Below are 10848 nucleotides of genomic sequence, written 5' to 3' on the forward strand. Positions count from 1 at the left end.
CCTCAAAAATCTTTGCAAGAGTTTCCAAACACCTCGTGTATTTCAAAATTCAAAGTGCAATTAACTTCTTGCATGAAGTGACACTCTTTCTTGGATACAGTGGAAGAACTTGTCCAAGAAAAGGTTGAAGCATTTTGCTTAGTTGCCAAAACGACAACTGCCCCCCTAGGCCCTCCCCACCATGACATGACCTTGTCATTCGAAGGTCAGTCCTGATAGCCATCAGAGATGTTATCGTGAGATAACAACTCATTAGACGTGTCCAAGACATGGTGATGTCACGGCCTTCGTATCACAAGGACACTTGTAAAATACCACAGTGCACTATATCCTTGGCAACTCTCCGCTGTACATGTAGCTGTTGCCAGAACTATGACGTCACTGCCATTGGAACTGTATAACTATAATATTAAAGCTCATTAGAGCTATCAGAGCTGTCTACATCTTTATAACCTCCTTGCTAAGATGTCCTGACGTCCTAACCTTCGTAACGCAACGATAAAGCGGCTATCTCACTGGGCCGTGCCTGCTTACAACACTGCGATTTCCAATAACCTGCTCATCTGGGCTCCATACGCAAATCACGTCAGTGTGACCGCAAGGGAAATTTTTTCGAAGATTCGCAAAGTTGTCGACATTTTTGTCACAACCAGACGCGGCCCAGTGAGATTAACGTTACTGGTGATACTTCGTCTCACAACATCATATTGTTGGCAACTCTACAGTCACGTAGTAGTCATGGGCCTCATGGCCAAAGCTATGACATCACTGCCATCAGCGATGTTACTACAAGATTACAACTCATCAAAGCTTTCTTAAGACATGGCGATATGTCCTGACCTTCGTAACGCAAGGGTATCGTTACTGATGATACTTCGTCTCACAACATCATAATGTTGGCAACTCAACAATCACATAGTAGTCGTTGCCAAAATTGTGACGCCGTTGCTATTAGCGATGTTACTACAAGATTGCAACTCATCAGAGCTTTCTGAGACATGGCGAGGTCATAACCTTTGGCACGCACGCAAGAACTGATGACACTTCGTTACACACCATCATCTTGTTGGCAACGTCACAAAATGGTCATTTGCCAAATCTATGACGTCTGTACTCTCTACCATTAGTTGTTTGCTTTCAAAAGCAATGAGTAGTCTCCATTTTTACAGCTAGTCATCAAATTCGAAGCAATTAGTAATGGGTCTATAATTAGCTAGATGAGAGACTCTAGCAGGACGTAGCCTGTTCTTTTACATCAATTGGTACACGTTAGACAGTCAAGAGTGTTGCAAAATATGCCAAATCATTTTTAACCAATCAGAGAGCGCTCCGTGCCATGACGTCATTTTCCCGCGGACGCTGTGTCCTCACAAATTTCACAAATTTCTGACATGTTACAAACTTCATTCCAAACATCTGCTTGGATAGTATTCTAGCCTGCTTATTTGCCTCGATCTGCAATACGACATGATTCCCAAGGTGCGGCTTATTACTCATCATAGATGATACCGCAGAGTAGCATGATCATATCACCATTGACAACATTGCTCGTTGGCATCACATAATAGTCATATTTGTAAAGTTACGACATCACTATTATTAGTTTGCAGTTTAGCTAGGCAATAATAACTACACTACATGCAGGCATGGAATGGATTTTTGAGACCTAGCAGAGGGTGTAGTCTGTAGAGGATATGGTACAGCGGTGCCTAGCCTTCTACATGTTCTAATTGTGTCATTATCGGCCCCGCCTTGGACTGAGTACAATTCGAGACAATTTCCCAGGCGCGGCCAATAGCTTAACCATTTGTGTCAATACGTATATCTAAAATCGTTATATGCTGAACACTTATGTTTTCCTTATAATTCCTTTAGAAAAAGCTTCAAGTATTAACCCACTCTTTCTTATAAGGTCAATATAATGTCTGTATAGCACAAGACAAATGCATTTGACCTTGCTATGTTCACTTTGTAGATATTTAAATACATGTCACTGTAAGAAACCCCTCCCGGGGCGTGTGCATACCGAGTCTCGGTTTGTCACTCAAAACATAGTTTCGTCATAGTTCAAAGTCGCAACAGTAGTCACGAATGGCATAGCATGTGTCAAATTCAACTGTTAGCAATGTAAAGCCAAGGGGTGGGGGTGCGACCAAGCAGTGATTCAAAAACACAAATCTCAAATTAGGAGAAATTATACGGCAGCATATGTGGAGACAAAATACAACATAATAGATACATGAGTAAATAGATTATCAACCGGGCGTGTGTGTGTGCAATAAATCTCTATTGTCACCCAAAGTACGACTCAGAAAATGAAATCTAGAAATCATATGACGTGACAAAGATTAGATATAAGAGCCACCAGTTTCTTGAATGTACAAGTGTCGTTATAGAAATGTTGACTTAAAAATATTTTCTATCCTTGGCTTGTTTCACCACAAGGAATATGTAATGTCAAACTGTTATAGCTAGGATACGGTGCAAGTAGTCGACATTCAGAATATTCATATCCATATCTTCCACTTTGAAAATGAAAATCTTCCAACTCTGTAGGCAAGATAGTTGTTGACCACATGCCCTAAGCATTGCATAGTTAGAGCGGGTGTGAGGAAGCCAAGCATGAGTAAATGGATATATTAAACACGTCAATAGACAAGGCAGTCCCACAGCCGACTCAGCACTATCTCAGCACTCAGGATGCACACACACACACACACACACACACACACACACACACACACACACACACACACACACACACACACACACACACACGTGTACACACACACATACATACACACACGTGTACACACACACATACATACACACGCATACACGCACATGCACATACATACGTGCACACAGTCACACACACACACACATACACACAGTTTCATAAACACAGTCACACATACACATTCACACACGCACACACATACATGTAGTCATGTACATGGTGACAGAGTCACAAAGTCACATACATACAGAGAGGGGGGTAACCACAAACAATATTTCATTTCCTTTGGATGAAGTAAATATTAGTTTTCGATGAGCTAAGTTAACACACTGCAGAGTTGTTGTGCCCGTTAGTACATACGCCGTGCTGCCAAGCAGAAATGTTTAGCAAACAAACAAACAGTGCAGAGGTAAGAGAACGTTTTTACCGGCTCCATTTCCGCTCGGCCCGCGGTTGGCTTTCAACAGTTCTGAACAGAAAACAGGGAATGTTACTGATAAAGAGAGTATGATTATCAGAAAAGATTATGTCAAGTCCTCAGCAAGAAAATATCACTGCACATAGAGTAAAAGCCAGATGTCATCGTGTTATAGTGTTATCTATTACCTTTCCTTCCTTCTTCTCTATATAACAACTGTTATGATTCTTTGAAATCCTATTAGGTGTCAGTGTAGCTAATAGAAATGTAGTCCACAGTTCTCAAACATGGCAACAAGTCAGACATATATTCAACAGTCTTGCTTGTATTTGGATGGTGCAATATCATAAATACAGACAAAACTACATACTACTAGTACATGTTTCTGTCGTTTTGTTGTTATTGTTCAAATTTACTATGAAAAGACCACACCTTACCCACATGAACACTGTTTCTCTTAACTGTTTAAATTGTTTGTATAATCTGAAGACTACCATTAGGACCCCACTAATGTCCATGCGACATTTTGCGACATTTACCTGTCCACACCATGTAACTGAAACAGTTTTCTTTAACTATGTGGGGGACCGGTCAGACCACACAATAACACACTCTCTCCGTTATCACCCCGTTATTAACAAAATATGTAATGACATGTTATCATGAGACAGGATAAAGAGAGTATTTTTGGAAGGAGGCACATATATACAAAATTGTGGCCACTGCTATGTCGGTAAATATATGAATGTGTAGACCACAGGAAGAATAGCCTCTTATGAGGCTAAATGTGGATCTAGATAAACCCCTAAGAAAACTCTAAAACTAGCTCCCAGACCGAAACCTTTGCTTGGAGAATAAAAAGTTACCTCGTCGAGGCCGTTTAGCTTTATGTATAGGTGACATACAGACAACACTGCCACAATTAAATAAATAATAGCTCTGATATACATGTAATTTGATATATTTGGTTTTGGGAAGTGTAATATGATAAAAATTGATAATGTAATATCATAGTCAGGGGCCAATACAAATGCAAAAGGCCAGCTATGCAGCAGTAGAGTTACCGCGTTGAGGGTATTTACCATTATATAGCATGATATGAAAGTTTGTTTGTGAGGTGGTGCCCAGGTACCAGGCTAACTGCAGGTACGTAGAAACACACGTGGTAGAAACATATGATTCGGAAACATACATGTGACAAGTAGAGTGATTGACATGATTGTAACAAGATACTAATTCAAAAAGCTAGATATATGTAGAAGAGTTGACTGGCTTCTTTGATATACGGACAACAAAGCATAACTGGACAAAGGCTAGTTCAATGGGCTGACCATGATATGTACAGTATGATATACTCGTATTCGCTGAGAAAACGTAATACGATATAACATAATGCAATATGATAAATTTGATTGTCAAAGGTTATTACCAAGGGCTAGCCCTGACTTCTAAGGCAGACACATAAGCCAAAGCAAAGTTTATTTTGCAACAGAACAGTCTATCATCACGTCATTCAAAATGTTTACTGATAACAAAATTCTTTGTGTTTTCACCTTCCTCAGCCTAGGGCAATCCTGAAGATGACAGCCGGTCACCGAAACATTGGCTAGGTAAAATACTTGGTTGTGTACAAAGAACTTTGTTATTCAGTGATTTGCCTACCAGATGAAACTATTTTCAGTCGCGTATAACAAAGCATTTGAGTACCATAAAAAGACGTAACGTTCATATCGCCTCACTGTTTATTGTCTGAACTTGGCACTGGTTACATCATTGTGGACAGTGAACTGAGCTAGACTGGAGCAGAAAGCGGAGTCGACATTGATTCTATATGATGCCAACAAAATAGTCAAATAGCTCGGAACAAACTTGACTTCTTTGTGCAGTTTTGTTGTGTTTTTTTCACCACAAATTCAATCTCTGTTGGCGTCGACATGACCTGACGCTAACCTCAGCTCAAACTCGACTTAAAACGTACTGGACTTGCAGTTCTTTTTATTTTTGTGTGTAGGAGGAAATTTTCTTCAAGAATGGATGAAATGGCCTGGAATAAACACGACTTCTTAGGACAGAAATTAACACAGAACAAAGAAGATTGTACCTTTCAATGCTAACTCTATATTTCTTGGCGCGACCTTAACCTGAGTTGTAGATAGTCTTAGAATTGGCGCTACCGTTCGCCAATCATCAAGGCAGACATCTATGGCTCAAATAGTTCGGAACAAACACGGACTCTTTGAGCAAAATTGAAATTTCCTTCTGCTAGATTAGCTAGCGGTGGCGCGGCTCCGATTGTAATTTGTTTGAGACAGGCAAAGAACAGTGACGGAATGGGAACGTGTGTTGGTTACACTAATGGACAAGTTTGGAGAATGTGCACATGTAGACGGACTGATAAACCGATAATTGATAAAGGGATTGACTAATTGATTGATTGGCTGGCTGGTTGGTTGGTTGGTTGGTTGGTCGATCGGTTATCTGATTGATTGGTTTGCTGTTTGGTTGATGGATTGATTGATCGTTTAAATTATTCATTTATTTGTTGATTGATTTATTGATGTGTAGTTTAACCTACATAGATAGATACCCTTCCCCAGATTGATTTATAATCTTGCAGAAAAGTGTAAACAATATTACAACCATCAACATATGTACGGTAAGGAGCAGTTCTTTTTTCGTTTAGTTACTTTACTGTATTTTCGAAAGTCTAACTATTCACATACAATATCTGTCGCATACGCTGGCTTAGACTTGCGAGAGTCACAATTTTCACATTTTATGGCATTTCTAAAGGACAATGTGGATGATCCCATAGCTCTAATGGTAGTAGCCTCGCAGTTGAGCTCTGGTTCCAATCAGTTGCTAACTGGGAGAACATCTCGGTTGGGGCTGCATCCGTGTTTCGGAAGGGACGTAAAATTGATCTCTTGTTTGAAGAGCAGCCTCGAGCACGTTAAGGGGAAGGGCTAGCAACCCCTGGAAAATATATCCTGCTACTGACAAAGCAAAGAAACTTGTCAAGGCACGAACGAATAAACGAACGAACGGACGAACTACCATCCCAGATACAGCGTTTGGGTCACGCTTAAAATAAAAGCAGAGTCCAAATGGACTTTACGATGAACAGATGGGGGGACCCTGGAAACAACCCAGAACCTGACTCACAGCCGACGGACCGTCTCCTTCCATTCTGCACCACCAGTTAAACGTCTGAGAGATTTGTTCGGCTCTCTCGTCAACGGTTGCTCATGAACACGAGACGAATGTAAAGGGTCTCAACAATATGGGAGGGCTAGACCATTACAGGAAGGGTTCGGAAGAACCGCGACTGCTTTTGTGTGTGTTATAACATTATTGTTACATAATTATCTTCCCATTTGTTTAAGGCAGTTTACATCTGCGTCCTCTAGTGGGTCTCTACTTATGACTTAATCTTCTCAAAAGCCTTAACTCGACGACGGTCTATCAGGTCAGGATGATTCTGCATTTTTCTCTCTCGGTGATAGAAAGCGGAGGAAGTATAAAGACACATACAATAGAAATGCTCAGCTCGAAAATGTCACATTATGGGGAATGCAATAATATATATGCAAGCAGTATTTTCTCGCAAAAATACACATCTAAGTTTATATGGAGGGCTGATATTGAGTGTATATCTTATACCGTAAAGTGACTTACCCCACAACAATATATTTAACATTTATCATGTTACTTATTATATATACATATGCTCGTTGTGGTTCTTTAGAATCTAGCCGTTTGTTTGACTTTACTGGAGTTTAAAACGACCTGCTGTTGACCCTTGCTCTAGACACTGCCACGCCCTTCTACCATCCCATAAAAGGTATGAAAGGCCGTGACGTAATCCCCGCCAGCTGACTTTCAATGGTGTTCTTTCTTTCTAAAGCCTGGATTCCGCGTGGGTACGCTCCATAACATTGGGAAGGGCTCAGCTAACCCAATTTAATCAAGAACTCTGAGGAAAATCAATTCATCTACGCTCTACAAGACAAACATTCCCTAGAACATGTTTTTGTGTATGTTGGGTGTAGGGAGTGTTGTTGCATGTACGTGTATGTATGTCGTGCTCCTCAAGTCCTCGCACGCACATACTACATATGAATATAGTCAAGATATACCTGTATTGTGAGTACATTGTAGTTATTGTGGGTGCAGGAAAATGGGGGCAATGATCCTTGAGACCTACCTTTTTGGGTCACTCTTGAACAAGGATTTAGGTAGTACGTAGGGAGGGAGGGCTTGTTGCGTGTACGCATGCCGTATTATCTAGTACATTGTTGTATCTTTGCAAATGCGAACCTCAAGTTCAAGATGATAATAAAGTTTACATAAATAATTTAGGTCATCTTGGGTGCAGCCTTGATAATGATCTCTGTAAACATACCTTTCAGGTCATTGGCGAAGAGAAATGCGGCAAGGTTAGACCCGGCCCCGTCCCAGGTCTGTCTCCGCCTTGCCCGTTGCTCGGGACCGAGGGTGGCGGAGCGACGCAGCCTCGACGCCGACTGGGCCTGGTTCAGGCTCCGGCGCTTCAGACTCCGATCGCTGTACCGTCCCGGGCCGGATCGGTTCAGGTCCGTGGGGTCCGCGGGAAACTGGTCTGTCTCTTCCGAGGCGTAGCGTCGCTTGAAATCCTCCATGTTTTTAGAGACGGTAGTGGCGTGTGTCGGGCACCGGGCTAGACTGGGCCGGTATGCGCACGTCCGATTAGAGCTATCGCCGCTCACGTTCGGTTCTATGCTCGCAATGCCAATCCGATCCGGAGGGACGGAAATTCGAGAAGCTTCGCGCCGCTGCGACGGAAATTCAAAACCAGAAGTCTCGTCTCCTGGGATGTCGTTTTTCTGGCCCGCTTCACCCTCGACGGGGCAAGGCTCATATATACAAATATAGACGCACTTGTAGGGAGCGTGCCTGCACGGCAGCGAGGGAGTCAGCCCAGATGACCTCTCACCTTTACGAACGCTTCATCAATACAGACACACGTTTGACACACATCCAGACAAAATTATGTTTTCTATAAAAACATCCAAACGTGCCGAACTATCCTAAACCAGTACTGTTCTCACTCATCGACTGTCTTACCCAATATATGAGAAGATACAAAAAATATCGTCTTGTTGCCATGGTGAAAGCTTCGTCGCCATGACGACCCACGTCTAGTATGTAATGTGTTGTTGCCAGGATGGACTTTATGAGCGTACGTGATTTAACGCTCCGGTGGGAACGAGACATATCTGTACGATGACGACACTTGGGTGTGGGAACGAGAACAATGGAAGGGATGGAAGAACGGGATTATCTAGATCGACGATTTTAGACAATTGATTATTATTCTGATTCAGACATTAAAACTGATAATTATCTCCTGCCCATGGTTCTTCCTGTTGTCTGTCCTTCTACCTAGTGGCTACATGTACACGATAAGAATATGTAAAACCGTTGCCTACGTTTTACGATAGGCTAACGACCTGTCGGTAAAAAACTGAGGGTTTTACTAAGACAGTCGTGGGTGTATCGCACAAAATCCAGCGGTATGTCTTGCGACGGAAAAGATTGTCTTACACACAAATTATTGATAGTTGGTTCTACCATAGCTTTGCTAAATATAGTGTGCTATTACACTACTGTATAATAGCAACAGTCGTAAATGCAAGTCCGGATGTCCCTTGTCGCGGCACTTTAACGTAATAGTACTCAGTACTTTTACTCAGCCTTAAAGAGTACACACGTTTATGAAAATACAAGTCTAAGATAAAACAATGTTTGTGTTCATTGTACCCTACTCCGGTGTTGATAGAATTAGGTTCAACTTAGATTAATACCATTAAGATTTTAACGGACACCTGTCATATTAGAATGCACACAGCGAAAAGCTTAGCCCAGTTTGCATTACTTGACGTGAGCGATTTACCTGGATTCTCCTTTTAAGCCCTCCGAATATACTATCTGATACTATGTGCACGTGTAGCTTTTGTTGTAAATCTACAAAATACATAGCATTCAGTATGCATTATACATGATATCAAGATGGTAGACTTGTTTCAAGCAAGGAGGTTTCAAGCCATTCCTGATCCCATGTGCGTTCAAAATTGCACACTGCTTTTTGAGCGGGTTACCAACACACGGAGCTCATATTTTCTACATTATCTTCCACAGCATTGTGAAAAATATTCAATTTTCAAGCTGTATTTTATGGTAATCACCATTAAAAGTAAGTAGCGGAAAGGTCTCCGTAGGTGAGGCGGCACCTTTGATGTCCCAAACGATAGCCTGAGGTCTTGAACACCTGTGCCCGTTACTTGACAGGCTCTTAGCGCTCGGACGGTGCTTTGTTGCTAGTTAAGTCATCTTTAATTCCACTATGATCTTTTAAGAAAAGCACTAAGATAACGGTTTCCCGCCCAAGTTGCAGGGTTGTACCGCGTTTTGATGAATTTTTGTTGAAGAATTATGTACAGTAGAATCCAGCTATTTGCATTACTGTTAATAGTATAATTCGGGGATATGCATAAAATTCTGAAAACCCAAACCATTTCCCATTCACTCCATTATAAATAAACTGGCATAATTGCATTAGTCATTTTCGCATACTCCTGCTATTTGCATAAAATAATGCCAATGGCAACAGGAAAAACCGGTTGAACATGTCAAAGTCACTTACTCTTATGGACTGTATGCAAATGTCATTCAAATGTAAATCGAGTATGGGAAGTTTCTATGGTAAGACAACACCATAGGAACTGTTATTGTCCCTGCGACTCCATTGTCCTTTGCTGTGATAGGATACAGAAGAATAGAATTGCCAATTATTTGCTAAGTAGCCATCTTTTGCATTCAACATGTGTAAATAAACTGCTGATATGCTTATGAATTCAATATTTTACATTTTGTATAACCTGGGAGTGAGTGAATTTGACACAAAGTGTGTGTGTTTCCTTTGAGTGCCATCCTAGTAACCACAACAACCCCCTCCCCCCTCAATGCCGCTCATTTTGTCCCCTTGGGTTAATGGACTACTCCTTATTATTGCATAAAATACACTGACAAATCAGTTATGCAAATAAGCAGATTCTACTGTATCAGTCTGTTTCAGTCTAGAAGTCTGCGAAGGAGGCTAAAATTGAGTAACGTAACCGGCAAGGTCGTGGGAGAATAGGAAATTCCGTCTGAGGACGCTTTGTTGTGCCTTTTAATATGTAACCTTGAGAATTCACACTCCCACCTGTGTTTATAAGTAGATTCTTTTTTGCTGTTGTCATTTCATGAATATATGAATGACTAATTAATTCCGATAACAGCACCTTGCTTGGCAACCGGGAGCTGAATTTGTGGCTCTTAACATGCATACATAACTCAAACTCAATCAGTGATACATAGATATACATAGAATAAGCTTAGAATTAGCCTATGGTAAGTTTCAACATGATGCTCAATACATGCATGATACATAATGAAATGTAGCAACGTTTTTTTAAGCTTCTAAAATCGCGGAAAACAAGGTACTGAATGTGCAGAGACGACCGACCCTGGCCTGGCCTTGAAACATTACATTATTTGATTATGCTTTCTCACCATTCTCCCACGTTATTATAACGTTATATGTGTACTTGAAACATAAGATATTTTCACTCCAAATAGAACGCCTTGAAGCAAGCCAACTTTCTCA

The sequence above is a fragment of the Branchiostoma lanceolatum genome, chromosome 13, assembly GCF_035083965.1.
Source record: "Branchiostoma lanceolatum isolate klBraLanc5 chromosome 13, klBraLanc5.hap2, whole genome shotgun sequence".
In the NCBI taxonomy this organism is placed as follows: Eukaryota; Metazoa; Chordata; class Leptocardii; order Amphioxiformes; family Branchiostomatidae; genus Branchiostoma; species Branchiostoma lanceolatum.